Source organism: Sceloporus undulatus, chromosome 5, assembly GCF_019175285.1.
Source record: "Sceloporus undulatus isolate JIND9_A2432 ecotype Alabama chromosome 5, SceUnd_v1.1, whole genome shotgun sequence".
NCBI lineage: Eukaryota > Metazoa > Chordata > Lepidosauria > Squamata > Phrynosomatidae > Sceloporus > Sceloporus undulatus.
Genome location: NC_056526.1, coordinates 139,617,404 through 139,641,896, shown reverse-complemented (window position 1 = coordinate 139,641,896; position 24,493 = coordinate 139,617,404). Strand labels below are relative to the sequence as shown.

Sequence of the window (24,493 nt, the reverse complement as noted above, 5' to 3'; positions counted from 1 at the left end):
TTGTGAGCCCATAAGCTACTTCACTTTCTCAGGGGATTCCACTTCTGTATTAACAATTAATACATGCCTGGAAAGGTATCTGCCTTTCTAACAAGATCTGATTACCTTCCATAAATTATTGTATTTGGATTAGTAATAAATTCTGTCTACCTCTTCAATTCATTTCCTGAAAACAAGTGAAGAAAGTGATTAAAGTTTTCAAATTAGACCTCGGTGAACACTGTGAGTGAAGAGAACAGCATGAAACCCAAATCAAGTTCATCCTGCAGCCAAAGACATTTGAGCAAAATCAATCAGTTGCTAAATCAAATGTATCAGGAATTTAACCTCTGAGCTCCAAACACCCCAGCCTTCTTGCTCTTGAAAGGCAAATTCCAATGTAGTGAACACTCTCCCACTGAGTCAGTTCAAACTACAGTCTTTTAAGCCTATGTTTTACTCTGAGAGGATCAAAGAATTTTACTTCTAACAGCCAAAGATCCACGTTTCCTCTGTTGAAGTGCAACCCAAAAGGGGAAAAAATCAGATGGTAAGCTGTCATGCTCTATCCAGTGCCTTGGAAATCAGTAACAATAGCTGAAGTGGCTGTCTTATAGGAAATTGCAGCCATCACTCTGGGGTCCCCTAGGAGGAAGGCATTCCCATCTTTAGAGGAAACTGGCAGAAGGTGAAGATGAAAGTTTAGGCCATCTCAGTCAGTAGTAAGCAAGTTCATGATTGCTGACCCCCATTTTGAAGTATCAGTCCAGTGTTACTGTTATCATCTCTCTGATTTCCCACCACTAACCATCACTGTAGGACTATTTGAGGAGGGGAAAAAGATTTCCAACCCTTACCCATGGTTCTATCCAAGCCTGTGGTTGTTGAAAGACTAGCAAAGGTAAAGGTAAAAGCTTCCCTCTGTAATACCAGCACTCTATAGCAAGGGGGCTCATTTGTTACCTGGTCAGATAGCCTATCCTTTAGGGCTAGTTTTAAGGTATAAATATGGTTTTCAAAACCTAACCTCAGTGCACACAGATGGCACACAGCCCTATACACACCCACACTCTGTGTATGTTCTATGTCATCCTCAGACTTCCCACTCTGAGCCACTCCAGCTTTCCGCAGTATTTTCATGGAACAGGTAATTCACACACCATTGCAAACCCCTAAAACCCCACTATCCCATTCCCATATTTCCATTTTTATTAGCTCTATATTCTGGGTCTGTTTGGATTGCTATCTTGTGTGTGTAATTGCACTCTGCATAAATAAAACAAAACCACTTTTATTTCACTGGGAGTCCTCCCAGTTACTACTGGTATACACTGGTGCAAATGGTCCAAAGGTTACCCAATTATAAATCTCTAAACCATCAAAATGTGGCTTCATTTGCTGACTAAAAACACTGAAAAGTGATGTTTTTTTTCCCCAGAATTATTGATCTGAATTGTGATTTGAACTTTTGTGATTTGATAGTCATTTGAGGATTTGCCTCATATCATAGTTTTTCCAACGACTAAGGACATACAGTATTTCTACACCACAGAGTCGTCGGCTTCATACTACCTTAAGAAGCTCCTTCTAAGGATTCCTGGGATTTGCAGTTCAGTAAGGTACTAAAAAATTATTTGCTAGAGAGCTCTAGTCTACTCCCCTGAGCTGCAGTTCCTAAAATATCCTGTATGCTGTAAAGGAAAAACATGGGGAAATTAATTTAGCTCAATAGGATGCTCTGTTCTGGGGATGGGAGGTGGTGGGGAACGCATTTTACTGCACAGCAAGAATGCTGCCGCCACCGCTGAGCATCCCCATCCCATTCCAGGTGCATCCCAGAGGGGGCAATTTTCGGGAACGCTTGAGAAGCATTCCTGGAAATCGTCCCCTGGGGAACACATCCGGAACGGGGTGGGGACGCTCGGTGGTGGCGGCAGTGTTCTTGATGTGCAGTAAAATGCATTCCCCGCCGCCTCGCGTCCCCAGAACATTCCGTTTTGGAACGCTACAGGCCTGTTCCAGGGCCAATGCAATAAAGTTCATAGTTGCCCAAAAGACTCAATATCACCTAGTGACTCAGTGCACTATTATAGACTACAGAGAGATTTGATTAATTAAAATGAATTAAACCCTTTTTAAAAAAAACCAAAATAATCAAGACTAACACTCTCAGGATCTCCTTAGTGTGCTCAGGAAGGTTGCACATACACTGTAGAAATAATGCAGTTTGACACCACTTTAACTGCCATGGCTCCATCCTACAAAATGCTGGGATCTGTAGTTTTGTGAGGTACCAGTGCATTTTCGCTGCCAAGTTGTAAAACTACAAATCCCAGGATTCCATAGGATGGAGCTATAGCATTTAATATGGTGTCAAACTGCATTATTTTTACAGTGTAGATGTACCCAAAGTCTCAATGTTTCTATTGGAGAAGGAGGAACTGTGGTGGAGTTAGGCATTTTCCTTGTTATAGTAGATTAGCAGTGAATTCCCGTACTATTAAAAGAACATCCCAATACTGTGTTCTCACTTTCTTTTCATTGAACTACTAAGCAGAGAAGGAGGAAATTAAAATATTGAACAACTCATTTGTTGACTGAATGGTTGTTGATTAAAAATGGTGATGTTCTTGCAAATTGAGAGGGTATGGCAGGTGCTGACATGTGAAGTAAGAACTCAAATTAAGAAAAGGTCAGTTTACAACTAGGTTATGTTGACTGATGAAGCAATATGCAGACCACCGCAAGCATAATGATAATGACTTGAAGGAAATTAGATTCTTCATTATCATTTGCATAAATTAGCTAGCTGACTGGAAGATTTTGATGCAGTCTATTATTATATAAAATCAGTTTAATTTTATTTTAATATCTAGCCAGGTTATGTAACCAGAGTGGGAGGCTCAATAGATTCTATCATGGGACACTACATCCACAGATCTGAAGTCACTAATGCATGATGGCATAATTTTAACTTCATCATGTAGAAATGTGCATCAGATGGAATTAAGACCAAATGAAGCCAAGAGAAAACAACAACGCATCATAATTTTCTGCCATGCAAGAGACATACTCTTACAACCTGGCTCTGGCTGTAAGTATAGTGGCTTCTCTGGCTGTAAGTACAGTGTATACCCTCCAACATTTCACAGATGAAAACCAGAACACATGTGGCCAAGCAACATCACAGTGTGGTCAAAGTGGTTAATAGGGAAATCCCCCACAAGCTGCAGCATTTTACTTTTACCTAAACCTACTGGGAAGGGGAGATTTTCAGCCCTCCTCTCCCCCCTTACTGAATTAATTGAGTCCAAATTCCTTTTGTTCTTTGAACTCAGTGTAGCAACTGAAGTAAGCTGAGGACAAAGGGGAAAAGTAGGGGGAAGAGAGAGAAACTGGGACATTTGGAAAGTGGGATGGCAAAAGATTAATTGGGATTGTCCCTGCCAAAGAGTAAGAAAACAGCCCTTTTAAATGTTGTTCCTTTCTACTTTGCACTTTATTCATTAGATATTTAGCCATCTTAAAAAGAACATGAGATGTATGACTCCAACATCCTGTAGAAATATGAAACTGTAGAGAGGATTTTTGTGTATCAAAAAAGAATACAATTGTACAGTTAGTAGAAAGGCCACCTAGACTAGACACCAAGATCAGACGCAGGGGGCCATCCCTTAGCCCTGCCACTGAAATTGATCTGGTTAGTGAGGACCAGGGGTGGGCAGTTTTGCTGGTAGCCCCATATGTGACAAATTCCTTTCCCCAAGACCTACATCAGGTCCCTTCACCTTTAGGTAATCTTACAAACTGGCCATGCTATACTAATTTGTTTTTGTTTTGTTTTTTTGTTTTTGTTTTATTTGCATCAGTACAAAATCTCCTGAAAATATAAAGACTATGGTTAAGACCCTACTACCTTAGTTGCTACAAGAACTAAGAGTATCGTCTTACTAAATGTGCTGGAATCATTTAGACCTCTCCCCTTCCCTCAATACATTGGAGGTACGGTGTTTCATTTTCTCCTATTCATTTCAATTAAGGTCAAAGTGACCTCCATGCCATTTTAATGAAATCCTGAGGTTAAAATATACCAGGCACACTATGGTGACGAAGGGCTGAAATGCTACAGAATAACCAAGCCGTTGATTATGATTATGTGGGCCATTATTAAGACCATTAAGTGATAAAATTTAGGGGGCAAACTTTATGCCTTTTTAAATTCAGTTCTGATAAGATCCTGCAATGTTCATTTGCAAGACACTTTACAAAAAAAAGAGAGAGAAGTGCTTTCATTTGAATTAGAAACAGCTTTATTTGTTCAAACTTCAGGAGATATGCAAGTCATTGAAACTAGAGTATACAGGAATGATTTGCATTCTGAAATATGAGAGTTCTCATCAGGTCACTTTGACAAACTGGACAGTTACCCATGGAAAACTGACATAAGCTTGCAGTCAGAAGTCGTATACTGTTCCATCACCCACCCAGCTTTTAGAAAATGGCACCATATTCCTTTGGTTTAGCAGGAGAATATCATACTAGCATATCCTAACTAATATTAATGACAACAAGATGGGAACTTCATAAATCCCTATAACAACCTCATAAATTTATCTGTGAAACTGACTTGGTTTGCAGGGGTCTAATTCGATATTTTAATAAAACAGTTGAAAGAAAAAGAGAGATATTAAGGTCTGCTGATTCCTATAGAAATTACACATTTAAAGAGCATCTAAAAGAAAATAAACAAACAGTTTTTAAAACATTCAACTAAGCCATCAGGGTTCAGCCAAACATTAGATAAAGTGGGCCATCTCCTCAGGCTGTTGAAAGGGTAGCAAATTGTTACTTAATCTATTGTTTCATTGGTCAGAGTGGAGAAAGGCTTGCAAGATTTTCTATGTCATGTCCTAAAATAACAGGCACCAAGATAAATTGGCCTGGCAGCAGGCAATATTTATTGCTCTCCTTTGTGATAATATAGTGCACCAATTATATATGTGTCTTGTAATGGTTTGTTATGCCCTATCTTTTCTGACATTTTGGGATATAAGGCAGCTTATTCGTTTCTTTTTTTCCCCTTTTTGTTTTTCTAATAAACTCTGTCAAAATACTTCTGTGATACAATTAAGAATGGAGAATTTGTATGGCCAGCCCCTGACTAAATCCTAGGAGTTTATCACACGGGGAAAAATTGGAAGTCTGAATGGAGATTATCCTGTGAAAATCATGCAATTGCTATTAAAACATGATTAAGATTTTCACACAAAGAAGTCATTATCCAGGGAATAACCAGACAATATTCAGGAACAAATCATTCATGGGATTTTCCTGTGAATGATTTGCTGCTGTTTGTTGCCTGGTTATTCCTGGGATAATGACTCTTTAATCTCTTTTCATCACGACGTTGTGTGAAACCCTTTATCGCTACCGCACGATTTGCCCAGGATATTCCCAGAATAATGGCAGTTTAATGGCAACGTTGTATGAAAATCTTAATTGCGAATGCACGATTTTCACACGATAATCCCAGATTAAACTTCCAGTCTTCCCCATGTGATATACTCCCTCGTGCAACAAAATGAGATGGTAGGATCTCAAAATGGTAAAACAGACTCTTTTCTTATGGGAAGAAAAAGGCAAGAGTTTCTTGTTTGTTTGCTTGCTTTTTAAAGACTGGTTGAGGTCCATCTTGAGCTCCTGGAGAAGGCATCTTAAGGGTTGTCATTATTGTATATTATTATCCCCATTCACTAACTACCCATTTTTCCCCTAATAATAATGCTGTGAAGTAGGTTAGGTATAGAGGCTATGATTGGCTCAAGGTGATCACATGAGCTGAATGGGAATGCTGGGATTTGACCTGATTTATAATATGCCTTGGGTAGAAGAGGTGGATCTGGACATGATTTTACTCATTTGTTTGTGTTTTCCTTTTTTTCATACTGAAGTTTCATTTTAAATTACCAGGATGACTCACTGCTTGTGTGCAGAGCATAAAACAGTGTTCTTCGCCTCCCCTTTTAAAAATATTTTACATTTAGCGCTACCTTTCGAGACCCACATCAAGTATCATTAAAACAGGACTTACTGTCCAGTGCCAGCTTAAAACAGATGCAACTGGCTCCACTGATCTATTTGGTAGTGCAGCTTTAACTCCAAAAATAGTTACTGAGAAGGAGGGAGATCATCCCTTGTAACAGATGGAATAACAGAGTCTCCCTCTATTCATCTAGTAATTCTTGTAGATTTTTACCCAAGATTTCTCCAGAATGTGCTTAGCATTATTTTTTCAAGGCAATACTGTACAAAAAAAAAAAAGCATAGGTTAGGTAACAATATAAATATGAGGTGACCAGAAGCTACTATCTTTAACGGTTTCATAAACAAAGGGAAACAGTCAGCCGGGCGAAGTTTTTCATCTCATAATGAGACAAGATGGAGAAGGCTTGACACTTCCTCCACTGCAAAACTATTGATGGCAGGATTTTTTACAAGTTTTGAATCTTCCCTATCCGGAAATCCAAAATACTCCAAAATCCAAAATTGTTCATATGGGTGGCTGGGATAGTGACACTTATGTACACAAACTTTGTTTCATGCATAAAATTATTAAAATATTGTGCATAAAATTACCTTCAGGCTATGTGTATGAGGTGTATATAATACATAAATGAATGTCATGCTTAGACTTCACTCCCATCTATCATTGTGTATATGCAAGTACACTTGACTCTCCACATTTGCAGCTTTGACTTTTGCAGATTTGATTATTCATTTTATTAAAATGTTCTCTCTAGAAATATCTAGGTCCTCCAGCACAACTCTACGGTCAACATTAACAAAAAGTCACACTGAAGGACCTAGAAATTCCCGGAGAGAACACTCCAGTAGGCATTTGTAACTCCTCCAGTCCAATTCTATGGTCAATGTCTGGCAGATGTTGACCACAGAGTTGCACTGGAGGACCTAGAGATTCCTAGAGAGGTGTTCTCTCAGGTAAAAACATAGAGTTTTTGTTATTTGTGGTATGGTCCTGTGCCCCTAACCCCAGAGAATGTGGAGGGATGAGTGCATTCCAAAATCCAAAACCTCTGGTCCCAAGCATTTTGGATAAAGGATACTAAAAACCTTTATTTGCTGTTGTTTTCATTATGAGACTACGAGAATAAGGTATTTTATATAACTCATGCAAGTGACTGCAGGGGCTCCAACAAGAGACACCAGGTCACCTACCACACTGATTGTATTACTGTTTTAATATCCCCAATTAAGTATCTTAAGTATTATGAGAAATACACAGAAATAGATTTTCCTTATTCAGGCCCAGGACAGACGGACCCAAAGCGGCATGCTGCTGCCGATACTAGGATTCTGGAGTAGGCAGCAACCGCACACTCCAGAACCCTAGTCCGTACAGGTGTGGGCATCATGGTGGTGTCCTGTCCACACGGGTGCCGCCATGATGACAAAACCTGGTATTCATTGGTGGTCTCCTGTCCAGGTACTAACAGGGGCTGACTGTGCTTAGCTTACGAGATCAGATAGGCCCCATACAGACAGGCCAAAATAAAGCTGCTTCAGCTCACTTTGGAGGTATGCCGTTTAGAAGTTGCATGCGTCCTAAGAGTCCAGAAGCCATGCCAAAGCCACGATCCAGTCCTAAGGACTGGAACACAGCTTCAGCGCAGCTTCCAGACTCTTAGGACACATGCATCATTTAAACAGCATACCTCCAAAGTGACCCGAAGCAGCTTTATTTTGGCAGTCTGTATGGGGCCATAGGATCTAATCCATTTAGGGTATTTAGGCCACCAATCTAGAAAAAACAAGGCTCAAACCTAGGACATTCTGTATGCATAGGATGTGCTCTTCCACTGAGATATGACTTATTGTCTTTAATGCATAATTACTGACAATGAAAGGCAACAAAAATCACTTTGGGTGTCTTGGATTATGCACATTCATGTTGCTTCACTTATTTCAGTGGGAGGTGGGAAAATCACAGAGCTTTCTCATTCTGTTGAAGTACATTGAACAATCCTTGGACTGAGACAATTCTCATTCAAGACCATGGTAAGATTCAGTCATACCAAAGGTTGATAAATGAGTATATTAGTTTTCAGGGTTTTGTCTTGGTGTTGTTGTTGTTTAAATTTTCAAAGAAATTAAAAGTGTGGATAACTGAATGTGTATGCACAGCTGTCAGCTAGGAAACCATGCAGGGAGTTGTTCCCATATCTCTTTTACCAAAAAGCTATCCCAAACATGTTTATTAAAATACTATTGCCAGCTCATTTTGGACTATAAAACAACACAGCTGCTGCTGCTTGTTCTTATTACTTCTAGATGTTATTACACTGAGTATTATAAACCTTTGCAGTTGCAGAAAGGAGATCTCTTAGTCATCAGATGTTTCATTATGGTTCTCTAGCAACAGTAAAACTGAACAAAAGAAGACACTGGGTCCAAACTACCAACCCAGAAAAAAAGAAAACCAGCATGCTAAGGCTGCAACGCTAAGAACTCATACCTGAAAGTAATCTTGACTGAACTTAAGTCCTAGTTCTAACTAGGTATGTATGAGATTGCACTGTAAGAGGCCTTTGTGACAAAAGCTACTGTAATACAGTAAATCAGATTCAGAAATGTACCTGAGAAATACCGGGGATGATGGTGTGTGGATGAATTGGAAAAATGGAGAAAGGGCTGCAAGAGAGAGAGAGAGAGAGAGAGAGACCAGCACCACCACTATTTAGGCATGATAACATCCATATCCCGAATTCAAGCTGGAAGAGATAAGATGGCTTATTTTTTAATGGGATAAACTCCCAAGTTAAAATGGGGTACATTTACAAATCTGTACAAAGTCATTAGAAAGTCTCCCCCTCCACAACTTTTTAAATAAAAATCCATCTTTTAACTTGGTGCCAAAAGAAAGTCAGTGTCAGCATTGATTGGGTCTTCAAAGGACAGCCATTGTACCAGTGGAGCTCCACAGTCGTGCATCTTTTCACAGTGTACTCTTGCCCTGGTAGGGCACAGACTATGTAATTCTCTACAGCTATTAAATTTCTAATCACAATGTAATACAGTGGGCCCTTGGTATCTGCTGGGGTTTGGTTCCTGGGTGCCCTATGGATACCAAAATCAGAGGATAATCAAGTCCCATTAAATACAGTGGCATAGTAAAATGCTGTCCCTTATATAAAATGGCAAAATCAAGGTTTGCTTTAGGCTGAGTGGTGGCTTGTTGATGAGCATTAGTCTGTCATCCAAGGATCAGCATAGCTAAGTAGAGACAGACTTGTCACCAGAAAGACAGCAGATTGTGGAGGAATTTCCTTTAAAATCACATATATTCATCACACACACACACACACACACACACACAACATTCATATGACTTTCTGTGACCTTGATTGTATATTGAAGTTTGCTATTGTCAAGATGCTCCTTTTGGAAGAATCAATTTGGGTTTCTGGCAAATTGATAGTGGGTTTTTTAAGCAGTAGTCTCCAGAGTAAAGATAATGAGAGTCTCAGCAAGATGTGTACCTGTCACCTTAGCCTGCTGATTTGAAAAATCGATGCTTCCAACAGGAAATGAATTCAGCTAATAATTATCTCATCCATTAAATTCAATCAAGGAAAGGACAGCACAGATAAATGTAGTTATTTATGGGAAAAGTAGGAAGACTGTTTATGCCATCTTGACATCATTAATTTCTTTGCGCTACACTTTTTTTCAGCTTGGAAAAAAATAGCTGAAAAAACATCTCAGGGTATGAAGCTTGGAAATAAATAACATTCTTCCTTAATAAACCATTCTTCCTGGATGGTTTATTAAAACAGAAAATATTTAATTTACCGCTTGAGTGCACTCATTAACTGAAACCCAACCTGTGGGGAAAAAATTAGAGAAAAGTAGAGGGGGATAAGTTCTCTGAATTAAAATCATGATTTTCTTTTTAAACTTTCTTGGTAATCACTAATATGTGTTGAATAACTGCTGACCAAGATTTTGTTAAAAAATTTTTGCCTGAAATACCATTCCCAGAAGACTCTCTTTACAGCCTCATTAGCATGGGCTTGCCATTAAGATTTCATATCCCACTATTTCTTTCTATGAAAAATAATGCAACCTTCAGCATTATTCTGGCTATTTGCCAGAGCTCTCCAATTTTAGAAGCAGAATTCTTTCAGTCTGAATGGCCCACCAAATCAAACCAGCTGGAAGGCACATCTAATGGTCTCAGAATTTTTGCAGACAATAGAAATAAATTGACATTTTTCACAGTAAAGGGAAAGTAAGGAGTGGGATTCCCTCGAGATCTATACTGGAATACTGATACTTTTATATATAAATGAGCCTGAGGTGAATACTGAAGTGATCAAATTTGTTGACAATACCAGTTTCTTCAGGGTGGAGAAAACCAAAAGGAATTGCAAATAGCTCTGAAAACATAGCTCTGAACTAGTGGTGTCTTGGTTTGAGTGCTAGAGTAGAACTCCAGGAGATCTGGGTTCAAATTTCCACTCCACCATGGAAAATCACTGGAGAATCTTTGGCAAGTCAGCCTCTTTCAGCTTCAGATGACAGCAATGGCAAACTTATTTTGAATAAATCTTACCAAGAAAACCCTATGCAAGAGTCACCATATTTCCATATCAACTTGGTGGTACTGACCAATGAAAAAACTAGGTAAAGAGGCAATAATATGGAAAATATAACTCCACATATGTAAATGTAAAGTGATGCACTAGGTTTAAAAAAAAAAGTCTTCTAAATTCACATACTGTATATAGTAATGTCGTATCAGGCTATAGCGCCTGAACTGGAGAGAGGTCTTAGGACTATGGCAATTCATTGAAGGAAAATGTGCATCTGCATCAGCTGTGAAAAAGGATAGTCCATTGTTATATGTTATGGTCTATAAATACGAATGTTAGACTTTGATGTATATGATAGGAAAACTGTTGTCAGAGTCTGAATAATTCATACAGGAAAGGCTAGGGCTGCTGTGGTCTGGACCCTTGGTCCAACTTCGATAAAATCAAGCCTTATTCTACTGGAAGTTGTACTTCAAATCCCCACTCCCCATCCTGCTGTCAATGGAATGGTTGAATTGACTGAGCACAATCAGTGCTTAGCTGTCTTGCTTACCTGCATGGAATGGAGACCCTGACAAACTGAGTCAAGTTGGTATGCCCCCACTCCACAGTTGTGAGGTATCCTGCACTGTTTAGAGAGATTTGCCAACATAACTGGATTTGAAAGAGAGTAAATGTCTATACTGATTGACTTTTCATCTGATGTACACAACCCTGTTGTTCAACCATGCTCAGTCCATTTAAAGACCATTCTCAGAAACTGAAGTGCATGCTTATTTTCTCTGCCCTTTGCAAGCATATGTTGCTGTTTCTTTACTCTTAATTTCTTAGGAAACTGCCCCTCAAGTGAAAAGGATCTTTAAATACAAAGAGAGACATAGAATCTTTCTGTTTGACCTGCATTTCCATTGGGCCTGATCCTCTCTCTCTTAGACCTGCTCTTCTCTCTAAGACCACATCTTCTTTCTGAGGCCTGCACCAGCCTCCAGTCATCTTCTTCACATTGGAGAATGAGAAAATCTTTGTACGTGTTTTAGCTTGTAGAATCTTAACTACTACGTTACATATCATTAAATTCAAAGTTGGGATTGTCCATGCCATTGTATTTTCCATTTCTGTGTATGGCTGTGAAAGTCTGACAATAAAGAAATCTTACAAGGAAAAAAAACTAATTTCAGATATGGTGCTGCAGAAAAGTTCTGAGATACTGTGGACTGCTAAAAAGACCAATGAATGGCTCCTGAAATTGGTCACCTCAGAATTCCTTGCCATCTTGATGGCATAGTGAAGGGATAGTCCTCTGTTAGGAAAATTTTATCAGGATCTCAACCACCAATATCTAAGATGTTCCACTTTTAAAAAAACAACAACAGAAAAACCATATTGTTCAGCCTATTCATTCAAACATCTAACAGATGACTCAACACTTGTTCCACATTTCTGAGTTCTTAATAGAAACACTGTTCAGCCTCTCACAAACCACATTCCTCTTGGGAATGACATGGGTGTCAAACTTGGCCAGAACAGACACATAGTTAATGCACTCTTTGACAAAGGTAAATGATTTATAAACATTTCTGTCTTCTTTTCCATTGCATAAAGGACCGGATTTACTTAAGCACTCTTTTTTCTGTCTTGTGGAGCAACCAAAAACAAGCAATTCTTCCTTTCTGCTCAAGGAATATTGAAATGGATTTTTTTTTTTAATTCAGGGAACTGGCCCATTTTCCTTGCCTTGCAAATCTGTTAGTTTAGAAGTTGATTTCTTACACCATCTTAAAAATTCAAAAACAGACTCTTCAAAAAACTGTACAAGATCTTTATTACCTGCCTTAAGAAAATAGCAGAAAGGAGAAACTCCTGATTCACACACACACACGCACCCCATGCACATACACAAATAGCTAATGGCATCTTCAGGGCTGAGCCTATCCTGTTAATTTAACACATACAAATGTGTGAAAAAATAGGAAAATCACTCAAGAAAAGGAGATTTACAATAATTTTATCTTAACTTTAAGGGAGCTAAGGGGGGGAATAGACTGCCCCTTTGTGCCATCTTCCAGGTGGCTTGGGAGCAGATATGGCCGGCTTAATGATGCTCCGGGGATGTGCCATTTAAACGCTACATGCTGCTGGATCACCAGGAAGCCAGCTTGGGGCTGTGGTGGGGCTGGAAAAGCCAATTTTTTGCCAACCCAAATAGGAGTGGATCTTTTCCACTCCTATTTGGGCTGGCTCTGTGGTGGATTGGGGCTGTGTTGCGTGGCTCCGCAACGGCTCCAATCTTTTGTTTTTCGGTGGTCTGTTTCACCCCTTGAACTCTATCCTAAATACCTCTGATATCTTCTTTAAGTGATCTTAAAGCTCAGATGAAATCCTGGTGTAGATTTACCACCCCACTGACACAATATCCAACAACCAACCCTGGGAACAGTTGCATGGGATACTCACGTTATACATTTTAAAAGAAACAATAATTAATGGTCCTAATATGTATTGTTCACTTTAGCTATTTTCCATGTCCCTGACATGAGTTCATAAGTATTTTTTTAAACCCAGATCTCTCTGTACCCAGGATTTCAACAACAACAACAAAAACCCTGCAAGTTGTCCTCAAGTCTAGGCAGAACAAGGAAACAGCAGGGATAGGACGCATGAATGACTGTTGGTAACTGGTGAACAAACGAGATGCATGCCTTTATTAGATGGTGATGGTGATGATGATGATGATCATCATCATCATCATCTTTGTATCCCACCTTTCCCCCAAGATTAAGTTTCAAGGTGGTTCACGTAAAGATTACGATTTAAAATAAACAAGATGGCTGGTGCAACTGCTTCAGCTTTTAGTATTTTGTGCCATAGAAAGGTTACATCTTCCAAGTCATTCAGAATGGAGTTTGCTTCTGGGGCTGATATTGGTCAACTCAGAATTCCTTGCCATCTTGATGGCACTGTGAACGGTTAGTCTTTTGTTAGCTCCTTTGTTTCACAGAAACTTTTATCCGGGATTCCAATCACCAATATCTAAGGTGTTCTATTTTTCAACAACAACAACAACAACAATAATAATTTTGCACATATATGCCTTTTAACAATTACAGGCATCCCACCCCATACGAGGGCTTGCCTTACCCAGATTTGAGGTCCTGTGGATGGCAAGCCCGGGCGGACAAAATAATAATAATAATAATAATAATTTTCAGTTTGTTCCAGGTTTCTAAGCTTTTGATAGAAATAGGACCGCTCTTGGGAATGACATGGTGTATCAACATTAAAACTCAGTTAAATTATTGAACCATATTAAAAACATGCATTCAAACAAAGGTTTTTAAAAGTTAAAGAGTGCAATTTAAAACAGCACTTACAGCCCTTTTGTTAAAAGTGTTTTGTTCTAAAAGCCTGTCTGACTAAAAAAGCTTTTACAGTACCTGCCAATGGAAGGACAGCAAACAGGGGCTATTTCAGCCTCCATGAGGAGGTAATTCCAGTGTCTAGGTCAGCCACTGAGAAAGCCATTTCCCATGCTCCCAATATTCATACCTGGGGAGATAGTTGGACTGAGAGAAGGGTCTCTGCTATAGATCTCAGGTTCTGGACAGGCTCATATAGATAGATACAGTCTGTTTGGTTGTCTGGGTCTAAACTGTAATAGTTCTTGTAACTAGACAAACTCATTTTATGAGCCTGTAGGCAGGTAAATATATATATATTTATTTTTCTTCATGTTGAGGTTGTAATAATAGATAAATTGATATTTCAGGCTGCATAATAACAAAAATTCAGGTCTACGGCAAATCCTATTTGTAATCCTAGCTGTAGTAGAACCATTGAATCAATTGATGAATGGTGAGTCACCCTGGATGTAGATTCAACTGATTTTATAAGCTTTCTCTAATGAGGACTAACAGCAGGATTAAGGCATTACAGTGGACCCTTTGTATACATGGGGATCTGGTCCATACCCCCCTGAATATGAGAAAAATTGCCTGTACTCAAGTCCTCAAGTACTCAAAATCAATGTGCGCACACTCCTGTTAGCAGCACTGCACACGTGCCAGCAACACACATGCCATTTTGTCCGCCCGGGCTTGCCATCCACAGGACCTCAAATCTGGGTAAGGCAAGCCCTCGTATGGGGTGAGATGCCTGTAATTGTTAAAAGGCATATATGTGCAAAAGAACCTGAGCACAATCATTTAGAAAGTTTAATAAAAAAAATATTTACCATTCCAAACAAAGAAGATATATCTTCCGTACAACTAAATGGCATGCATTATTGAAGAAAAAAAACAAGGTTTATTATTAGAGAAGAAAGAAACTTGGATCAGCATGCCAGAGTTTTGCACTTTCTTTAAATAAGGACTACCATATATACTTGACTATAAGCTGACTTCATGTATAAGTCAAGGGCAGGTTTTGGGACCAAAATTATAGATTTTGATATGACCCACAGATAAGTTGAGGGTAAAACTTGGGGCATCTAATAAAGCATGTAAAGGACAATGCGAAGGAAAACAATGCCAATGAACTTAAAAAAATTTCAGCAGGCATAAGTGTTTGTGTCCATACTAAAGGCTGGATGGATGAGAAAATAGAAGGGGTTCACTGCTTCTAGGTCAGACAACACTCTTGACTTTCACCAGATGATGGTTCTTTTTTAAATGAACCTACATTGACCCATGGATAAGTCGACTCAGGTTTTTGGAGTCAATTTTTGATCTAAATTTCTAGACGTATACATGAGTATATACAGTAATTCTACCTTGTTTATCAATCAAAGCGTTAAAAGTTTGTTTGTTTGAACTGTGAAAGAAGATTTCCACCCATTCTTTAAAAGTGTAAATGATGTGATATTTATTAGCAATCTACAGGAAATATTATAATTCAGAAAAATCTAAATAGAAACCTGTAGAAGGCCATAAATTAAGTGTATCTTTCTACACGTCTTTGTAAGTGTTCTGTCCACTCTGTACAGATATTTCACAGGCCTTGATGTGCCACCTGCTGTCTCTTCAGGTACTACAGCCAGGAAGTATCAATTCCTGTAATTAGAATCTTTGTCCCCCATTAGAACCACCCTATATAGGAATAATGAGGTGAACTTTTGTCCTTTATTATAATTACTTGCCAGTGAAATAATTAGTAGAAATATTATTTTGACTACGCAGTGACCTATCACTTGATGGCTTGTATGTAAGCACGGGAACAGCCTCCAGTTGCATATGTCAATTGATTAAATACCTTGCACCTGACAGAGCATCTCTATCTTTTACCCAAATTGGCTGCAATCTCATATCTACCTACCTAGCAATAAGCTTTGTTGAACTCAGTACAACTTTGTCTAGGTCTTCTTCAAGAGAGAGCTGCTGAAGCAGACATTTTCACTTTATCTCCATGAAAGGCACTTCCCCAGTTAGTATAGAATGCAGTGTCAGTATGACTACTGGTTAAATCACTAGATGGTGATTTATAATGTTACAAAATTTCCAGATTAATTCCCATTGTTGGTTTTAAGATTACCTTGTGGGTTACCAATTTCTTTAAAAGTTCCACAGTACATCAATTTAAGCAACTGGAGGCTTACATCCTGCCATCCTCTCCAACCTCAACCAGGAAATTTCTGCTAAATTTCTGAATGTAAGTCATAGGACTGGAGCAGTGACTTCAACAACTTTATATGAAAGAAACAATAAATATAATCTCACCTAAAAGGTGAAGGGAACATTTCCTTACCTACCATAACACAAAACATTAAGTTTTCAGCAATTTTTCATTGGTGAGTTACATACAGGTTCCCAGAATCCAAACATCGCAGCAGTACCTCAACAAGCTCTTATTGTAATTTACTATTGTTATCAACATTAGGATCTCAGTTGTTCAGTCAGAAAAATGAAATAATTATGTTTTTACTCACACATGCATTGTAAGGTTTAATTAAATGGTGCCTATATAGCCAAAAATCACTGTACATATAACTAATTGTATTATTCAGCTAATAGCTGCTGAATGAATAGAAGCAACATGCTGAGTAAACCAGACAGTATAATGAAAGTTATGAAGGAAATAATGGTAATTTGTGAGGCTAGTATGAAATGAGAATATAAAATGGATAATTGAATTCTACAATTGTAGAATAAACTTTGGTTAAGGTCATGCTTCATAGAACAGAAAAGTAATTGTTGTACTATGGTAATCATTATCTGGTATTCCATGTTGGGACATAATCTCTGCTTCTTTCTGGAGGGGGCATATTAGCAAATGTGCTGTAAAATTAATTTTCTTGTATTGGAAATTACCTTGAAAACGGTTTCTGTTTATGAGGAACAGGGAAATAAAATTCAACCCTATCATAGAATCATAGAGCTGGAAGAGACCACAAAGGCCATCCAGTCCAGCCTCCTGGCATGCAGAAATTCACAATCAAAGCACCCCAGACAGATGGCCATCCAGCCTGTGTTTAAAGACCTCCAAGGAGGGAGATTCTACTACACTCCGAGGGAGTGTGTTCCATTGTTGGACAGCCCTTACTGTCAGGAAGTTCCTCCTAATGTTGAAGTGAAATCTCTTTTCCTGTAGCTTGCATCCATTGTTCCAGGCCCTATTCTGTGGAGCAATAGAAAACAAGCATACTCCATCCTCAATATGACATCCCTTCAAATATTTAAACAATACTGTCATATCATCTCTTAACCGTCTCTTCTCCAGGCTAAACATACCCAGTTCCCTAAGTCTCTCCTCATAAGGCAGGGTTTCTAGACCCTTCACCATTTTGGTCACCCTCCTTTGGACACGCTCCAGTTTCTTAACATCCTTTTTGAATTGTGGTGCCCAGAACTGGACACAGTATTCCAGGTGAGGCCTGACCAAGATAGAATAGAGTGGCACTGTTACATCCTGATCTAGACACTATACTTCTGTTGATGCAGCCTAGAATCACATTGGCCTTTTTAGCTGCTGCATCACATTGTTGACTCATGTTCAACCTGTGATCTACTAGGACACTTAGATCCCTTTCACACATAGTCTCCTTAAGCCAGGTGTCCCCCATCCTATATCTGTGCACTTCAATGTTTGCCCTAAGTGCAGTACTTTACATGTCTTTGTGTTGAAATTCATTTTGTTATCTTTGGCCCAGCTTTCTAATCTATTAAGGTCATTTTTACTTTTGATCCTGTCCTCTGGAGTATTAGCTACTCTTTCTAATTTGGTGTCATTTGCAATGATAAGCATGCCCCCTATTTTTTCATCCAAACAGCACTGGGCCCAGTACAGAACCCTATGGCACTCCACTGTTCACTTTTCTCCAGGATGAAAAGAACTCTTTGGGTTTGGCTATTCAACTAATTACAAATCCATTTAACTGTTGCATTGTCTAATCTACATTTTAATCAAGAATGTCATGAGGGATCTTACCAAAGAATGTCATGCTGGGGAACTGCAGGAACTGGGAAACTACATTGCCTTCCCCTCACATGAATTCATACCCTTCAGCTGTGTGGATCTGGCAGGGACTGATAAATCCTCTGTCATCCCATTTTTCACCTGCTTTTAAAATGACCCAGTTTCTCATCCTCCCACTACTCTCTCTTTGTTCTCAGCTTATCTCAACTGCTGCAAACTAGGTTCAAAGTGCAAAAGCCGAATACACTCAGTTAACTCAACAAGGAGGAGAAGAGGGGAGTACTGTAATTGGAGTCTTGCCCTTTCAGTAGGCTCAAGCAAAAGCAAACCACTGCATCCTCTCCTAGCCTGTGTGGCCTTTTTCATTAATAACTTTTGCCATCTTGACCACTGTCTGATGTTGCTTGGCCACATGTGTACCAGTTTTCATCTGTGAAAAATCAGAGGGTATAGGAAATTGGAGTGTCATACACTCCTGACACATTCCCAATTTTTTAAAATACTTATGGGGTGGGGGGAGATGATGTTATCAATCAGGAAGTAAACTAGAAGCTGACTTCCAGTTTATTCTTCTGGTATAAAACAGCCAGGGTGCACGTGTGGGGAAATTTACTCCAAAAGCCTTAGTAAAAATTACATGGGAAATTAAAAATCAAAACAAGTTTTTTGGACGCTGCAGGCCCTTAAAGCTTCAGAAATGGTCACATGCTGACCACATAACACTCTTTACTCACTCTTGCAATGCAGAATTACCTTTGTGTAAATCCATTAGAACTCAAAAGAGGTCCTGATCAGACAGACATGCATGAGATTGCTCTCAGTCCACCCTTTGACTTGTGAGACCTTTAGAGATATGTATAGGGGGGTAACATTAATTGTGGACCATGGTAAAAAACAACACTGGATTGAAAATGCACCTTTGCCTCCTGGGATTTCTGCCAAGATCTTTTGTTGTTCAGTATTTCAACATATACTGCTTCCCCAACCATGAAACTTCAAAGAGGAAAAACACTGCATGGCTCTAGAAAAATGGCTTATTTTTTCTTGAATGCTCTTTACAGGCAGTGAAGAGAACAGGTATAGTGACTATTGTGATTTTTTCAAATGGTAACCACTATAGTGGTTATGTTTTGTTGGTCTTGCTTCGGCCTTGTGGGCTGCCTCTGTTTTCTGCTTATGTCTGGTTTTGTATTTCCTGTCCTTAAAAGAAGGAGACATGCTGCCACAGCAGTTATCAGTACTTCTGATAGCTAGCAAATGAGACCACAAAGAAGAGTGCCAACTGGCCAAAAGACATAATAAACTGACAAATAATAAAGCCTTCAACTTCACAACAATAAACTGACCTTGTTTGCTCCTGTTGTGGAAATCAGTAAGGGAAGCTAAATAATATTATCATTTTCTCTTTTTTTACCAAACAAAATTGATGCTAGAAGTGGGGTAGACAATGTACAATCCACAGCCCACATACAGCTCCCATAAGGCATTTTGCAGCCTCTACCACCATGCTGCCAAATGCTGGTGACAAGTGGAGAAACCCCCTTTATGTCAAGCAAAAATGCCAATTTTTAAAGGATTTATGATTTTCTGCCAAAGTTCAGTGGTGTAATTTATGGAAGGCAAAGACTTATGGGCTGCAAAAACAGTTACAAGACCAGAATGCCTGAGACCAGTTTAAAAGCTTTTAATTCTGTGTTCATCATCTGATTTAGAACTAAGCAGTCAGGTAAGCCGTGTATAAGTGAACAAAAGCATTTTGAACCTTCTGGAAACAACCCAAAAGTCCTTCCAATATGCATCCATGGATAAGTTTTTTTCTCTTTTACCAGACCCCATCTGTCTTACAGTTTCCACTTTGTTAGTCAGATTAGAAGATCTCCCCCCCCCCTTTTTTTTCCTTTTTTTCTTTTTTAATTATTATTATTATTATTATTATTATTATTATTATTATTATTATTATTATTATTTCTTTTTTAGCATGCTGGGGGTATCTGTTCAGGCACAATGATTTGCTTTCTCCTTTTCTCTGTTTTGCTGTTCACACATACTCAGTAAGGGAATTGTAAGGCAGAGGCATGTTTACCTTACCTGATGTCAGCAAGCACACACAGCTCTAGGATTAGCCAACGTAGAATTCCACTCTTTCCTAGCTGAAGTTTTATTGCATTGTTCACTGCAGACACACTGCTGGACAGGGGCAAGAAGGAAAAGATGCTAAGGGAATAAAAAAAGTTTATAAAAAGGATCTTCTTTTCCAAAGACATTGTTATCTGAGGTATGCCTATTATGTCAGTAATATCCCCAGTGGGATTACTGAAGCTGCAGTTGGAAAACATCTGAAGGTTTACAGATGCCTGTTTCAGATGTCACCCAAAAATATAGACAGTAGCTTTGCACTCTGCTTGCACCCTCTTCTCCCTAGCAATCAAAAATCCCTTGTACACACTTCCATGTTGAACAAAGATGATCACAACATTCAAGGAGAGAGGGTGCCAGGCAGATATGCATTAGACTGGATATCAAACTGCTGCACATAATTTGCCAGGACATTCATTGCAATTAGGAGTGGCTGAGTTTAAAAAAAACAACAACTTTTAAAGTCTCCTGAGCTGAGATGAAACTGCACCCTGGGTATAGTTCCAAAATTCATTTTGGCAGTTGTCTTTTACACAATGCATAATTGCTGCTGCGATCTAAATTGGAAAATTGACACTAAGGTGCGGAAGCATGCATTAATTATTCCCAACTACTTAGCATCTAATAAACAATTCTTCCGGTTGCTTTTACCTTATCTGAGAAAAAAACCCTGTGCCTCCCTTTCCCTGTTCTCCCATTGAAATCGCAAGTTCAGTGGCTGTATTCTACAAATAGAGAACTCATCATAACCTCCCTGTGAAGAGGGTATCAGGGACTACCATGCTGCCAACCTCTTCCTCTACTGTTTCTTCCAAAGTGAGGACAGTTCTAGCTTTAGAGCTGATCGTGATCCAAAGAAGGCAGTCAGTTGCACTGAAGAGCAATTCACAAGTACCAGGAAGGCAGTAGAAGTTCAATAGGCATTAGAAGTTCAATAGGCAAGGAGGTGGGATAAATCAGCTATAAAAAGCAGGAGTGTGGCTATGGAGATGTTAGGCAATAGAAGTAGCCAGCCTGTAGAAGGAGTGCATGACAGAGGACAGTACTGGAAGAAAGCCCAGACAGGGTAGGAGGAACAACCTACATCCCCCCAGGTGGTATAGTCTTGCCTAGGGAGAGAAATAAGAGACTCAAAAGAGATACTGCACAAAAAGAGCCTAATGGATCACCAAACAACCTAAAACATGTTTGGTGATCTGAGTGCTAGGAGTACAGTTCTGAGAATCTGTGGCAATCCTACCTTGAGTGGTAGTTCTGAAGGAGCTTGTGTTTATTCCTAAGCACCGGAGCAAATATGCAGTCTTTGGTCTTGGCATCAACTCGTTGAGAGTTGATGAAGGATTTTATCGCCCCACCTCTGGTGCTCAACTTACCTCTTCTGAATTTGAGACCAATTCGGAAGTTAGGCTGATTTTATCGCATGGACATTTCCTTCAAAATGGCTTCCCATTGCCTCCAGTGTTGAATTCAGGCCCCGTAAGTCACATCAATGGCAATTTTTTTCAAACTGGAAGCTTCGGGATTGGAAAAAATGGCTGCCAAAGCAACTTACGGGGCCCAAATTCAACACTGGAGGCAACGGGAAGCCTTTTTGAGGGGAAAGTCCTTGTAATAAAATCAGCCTAACTTCCGAATTTGGCTCAGATTCAGAAGAGGTAATTCAAGCACCAGAGGCAGTGTGATAAATCTGATGTTGAAGGCTTATGATGTACACCTCTCCATCAAGGAAACAGATGGACATACACTCCAGTAAACAAAATGGAACTATATATTTCTGCCATCATTTGGAAAACTGTCTAGAGCAAGGATAGGGAACCTCTTTCAGTCTGAGGACCAAAATTCATTTTCAGAGTGATTTGCAGGGACCATATTCCACTGAAAAGTGGAGGCGATACTATAAAGAAATTTTAGCTTAAAGCTATTTCAACCAGGGTTGTCAATAGGATGGTGGGGGAGTGCAGGTGACACATACCAGCTATGTGAGGTGACACTACTGCTCCCTAAATGTTGAAGGCATAGGGTGAGGTGCATCTCAGTGGACGGAGAAAAGAGCAACTTGCTCACAGTCACCATCAGCAAGCAAGACTAATGTCTCCTTCTCCAGCCACTAAATCTTGGCAGCCATGAGCTCCTTCCCTTCCTCTTTTTCCACTGAGCCAGCAGCCATTCTAGTACCAGAAGAGCGAGGCAGAGGAAGAGGAAGCAGTGATGAAGCTGCTTCTGCTATGGCCTCTCGCTTCACTGGTACCTTGAAAAGATGAGCAATAGCAGCAGCAACAGTAGCACCAATGGCACTGACTCCATGTTTCTGCCGCCTGTCCTTGATGCTCCTGTTGCCCATATCTTCAGATGATGTACTGTCTTCAGAAACGTTGAATCCTTGATAATGAAATCAACATCATACCTTTTATTGTATTATCATACTCGTGACTGTTTATTATTGTTGTTATCTTTCATTTTATTATTGTTGTCTATAATACATTCTGGATCAAAATTGATTTGCATCTGTTGATGCAAGTGATTGTACTGTATGTTAAGATTTATGCAAATCTTACAATATTTAAAAAACAAAACAGAAACAAAACGTTAAAAAGCACTTTAGGACAGACGTTCCAAGCTTTTAGAATGGAAAAATACATTGCAAGAAGAATAAGGCAGGAAGAATAAGGCATGGCCATCTAGGAAAGCATGGAGACCCCAATTCTGCATCCTTGGTCTTTTGGTAGAATGTATGAAGGACCCCATACGATTCTGGCCATGAATGGCTTTAGAAAAGGAAATCATCATCTAAATATTTGTTGTTCAATCTCCCCCGGTTCTCATTTCCATTATTTTTAACCTAGTAAACATCCATCTGGGAACCACATGATAATAGGGTACTGAGTGAGGAAAAAGCTCAAAATTGCAGCTTCCCAAGATGGCAAGAAATTGTAAAGAAACAAAATAAAGAAAAATGGGGCTTCATTTCAGTCTGGGGGGTAAAGCTATGAAGCACTGTAGTTGTGATGCAATTAGCAGTCCTGGAGTTAAGCACAGGAAGGTTGCTTCTCCTATGTATTCAGGGAACAGAAGAGTACTGGTGCAGAAAGATCACACTATGCAGATGTTTCTCTTCTCAGCTCCTAGAAGCAATGGGGAATGGTGAGGCTCTGCTGACTCTTCCAAGAGCACATCTGGCCCCAAGCTGTGCTGTTTTCAGTTCTCAAGCAGGAAAGTTAGTGCTGGTTCATCCTAATTCCTGTAGTCCACTGGGAGTTTACAAAATATCTTACCTGTAGTTTTCATTAAACCATCACATATAGAATCTGTGCAGAATGTTCAGCAGAAATGATAATTTTATTGGTTTTCAGGTTTCCATTAGCCACAGCTTAGCTTTGTTAACACATATATTGATTCTAGTATCTCATACAACATTGCTTAACCTCAGGCAATGGAGGGAGTGGAAGAAACAGACAAAAATGTGTTAACAACATGAATAATTAACCTCTGCCTACACTCCCCTGTTTTGTTGGTCTATTTGTTATTTCTCCATAGTATAAAAACTCTGAGGATGATGTAATAACCCAACAAATAACATAACATGACTGTTTGCCAGTGCTGAAGTAAAAGGTATTACTGTCCAATGAAAGCCAGAATTTGGAGTTGATAAGTGCAGGGTCCAAACCAATTTTGTTTTAAAGCTAGCTTGGATTTGTTCCAGGAATACCAATCTGCTGCAAGGACCATCTGCTTGATCTGATTAAGAAAAGACTCAGATTGCGGTGAGACAGCAGCTTTTGCCATAGCTCATTTAGTTCTAAATCAGAAAGGACAGGTGAGGTAGAGGAAGGGTTCTGCAGTCACTGCTTTGAAATGGATTCTTGCTTGGGGGAAAAAGTTTTTGGACTCTTAACTCTCACAATCTCCTAGCCAGCATATAGATTTTCTAAGCTCTGGTGGTGATCTCCTCATGCTGTTAGAAAAATGAGCATCAGCGGGTGCTGAAAGGACAAGGGGGTGGGTGCAATTGGACAAGCTCTCCTGCTGGCCCCACAACTGGAGAATGATTCAACTGCTTCTTTTACGTGTAAATGCTTGAAAACTATTAGACCTCAAGGACCTTGGTACTAACCAGTTACTGATTATCCACATCCCTCAGCATAGGTTCTCTCCTCACTTATGCACTCTTTCACCCTATTCAGAGATTTGATACCTTCTTTTTTTCCAGTGAGACTGATATGAGGATTGGCTACACGGCAGTGAGCTCTAGAAAGCTCCTTCTGTGAGACTGTCTCTCTTGAAATCTCATGTGTATAGACAAGGGTGAACAAGGTGTAGCTGGAGCAAATGTTCCAGGACCCTCAAAGTATACCCTCCAG

At 39.4% G+C, this 24,493-nt stretch overlaps 1 protein-coding gene and 1 long non-coding RNA gene across 2 annotated transcripts in view; both read left to right on the top strand.

Moving 5' to 3' along the window:
• Window positions 1-433: 433 nt before the first annotated feature.
• On the top strand, window positions 434-11,740 carry LOC121931562. Its single transcript, XR_006104168.1, has 6 exons — window positions 434-529; window positions 1,418-1,598; window positions 2,967-3,073; window positions 3,849-3,981; window positions 8,414-8,555; window positions 11,424-11,740. It is a non-coding gene; the product is annotated as an uncharacterized LOC121931562 (long non-coding RNA).
• Window positions 11,741-18,963: 7,223 nt separating this feature from the next.
• Window positions 18,964-24,493, top strand: part of NPY5R (neuropeptide Y receptor Y5) — a 59,344-nt gene continuing 53,814 nt past the window's right edge. Inside the window, exon 1 of the mRNA XM_042467434.1 lies at window positions 18,964-19,076. The gene's annotated coding sequence lies outside the window, so the exon portion shown is untranslated. The remainder of the gene's footprint in view (window positions 19,077-24,493) is intronic.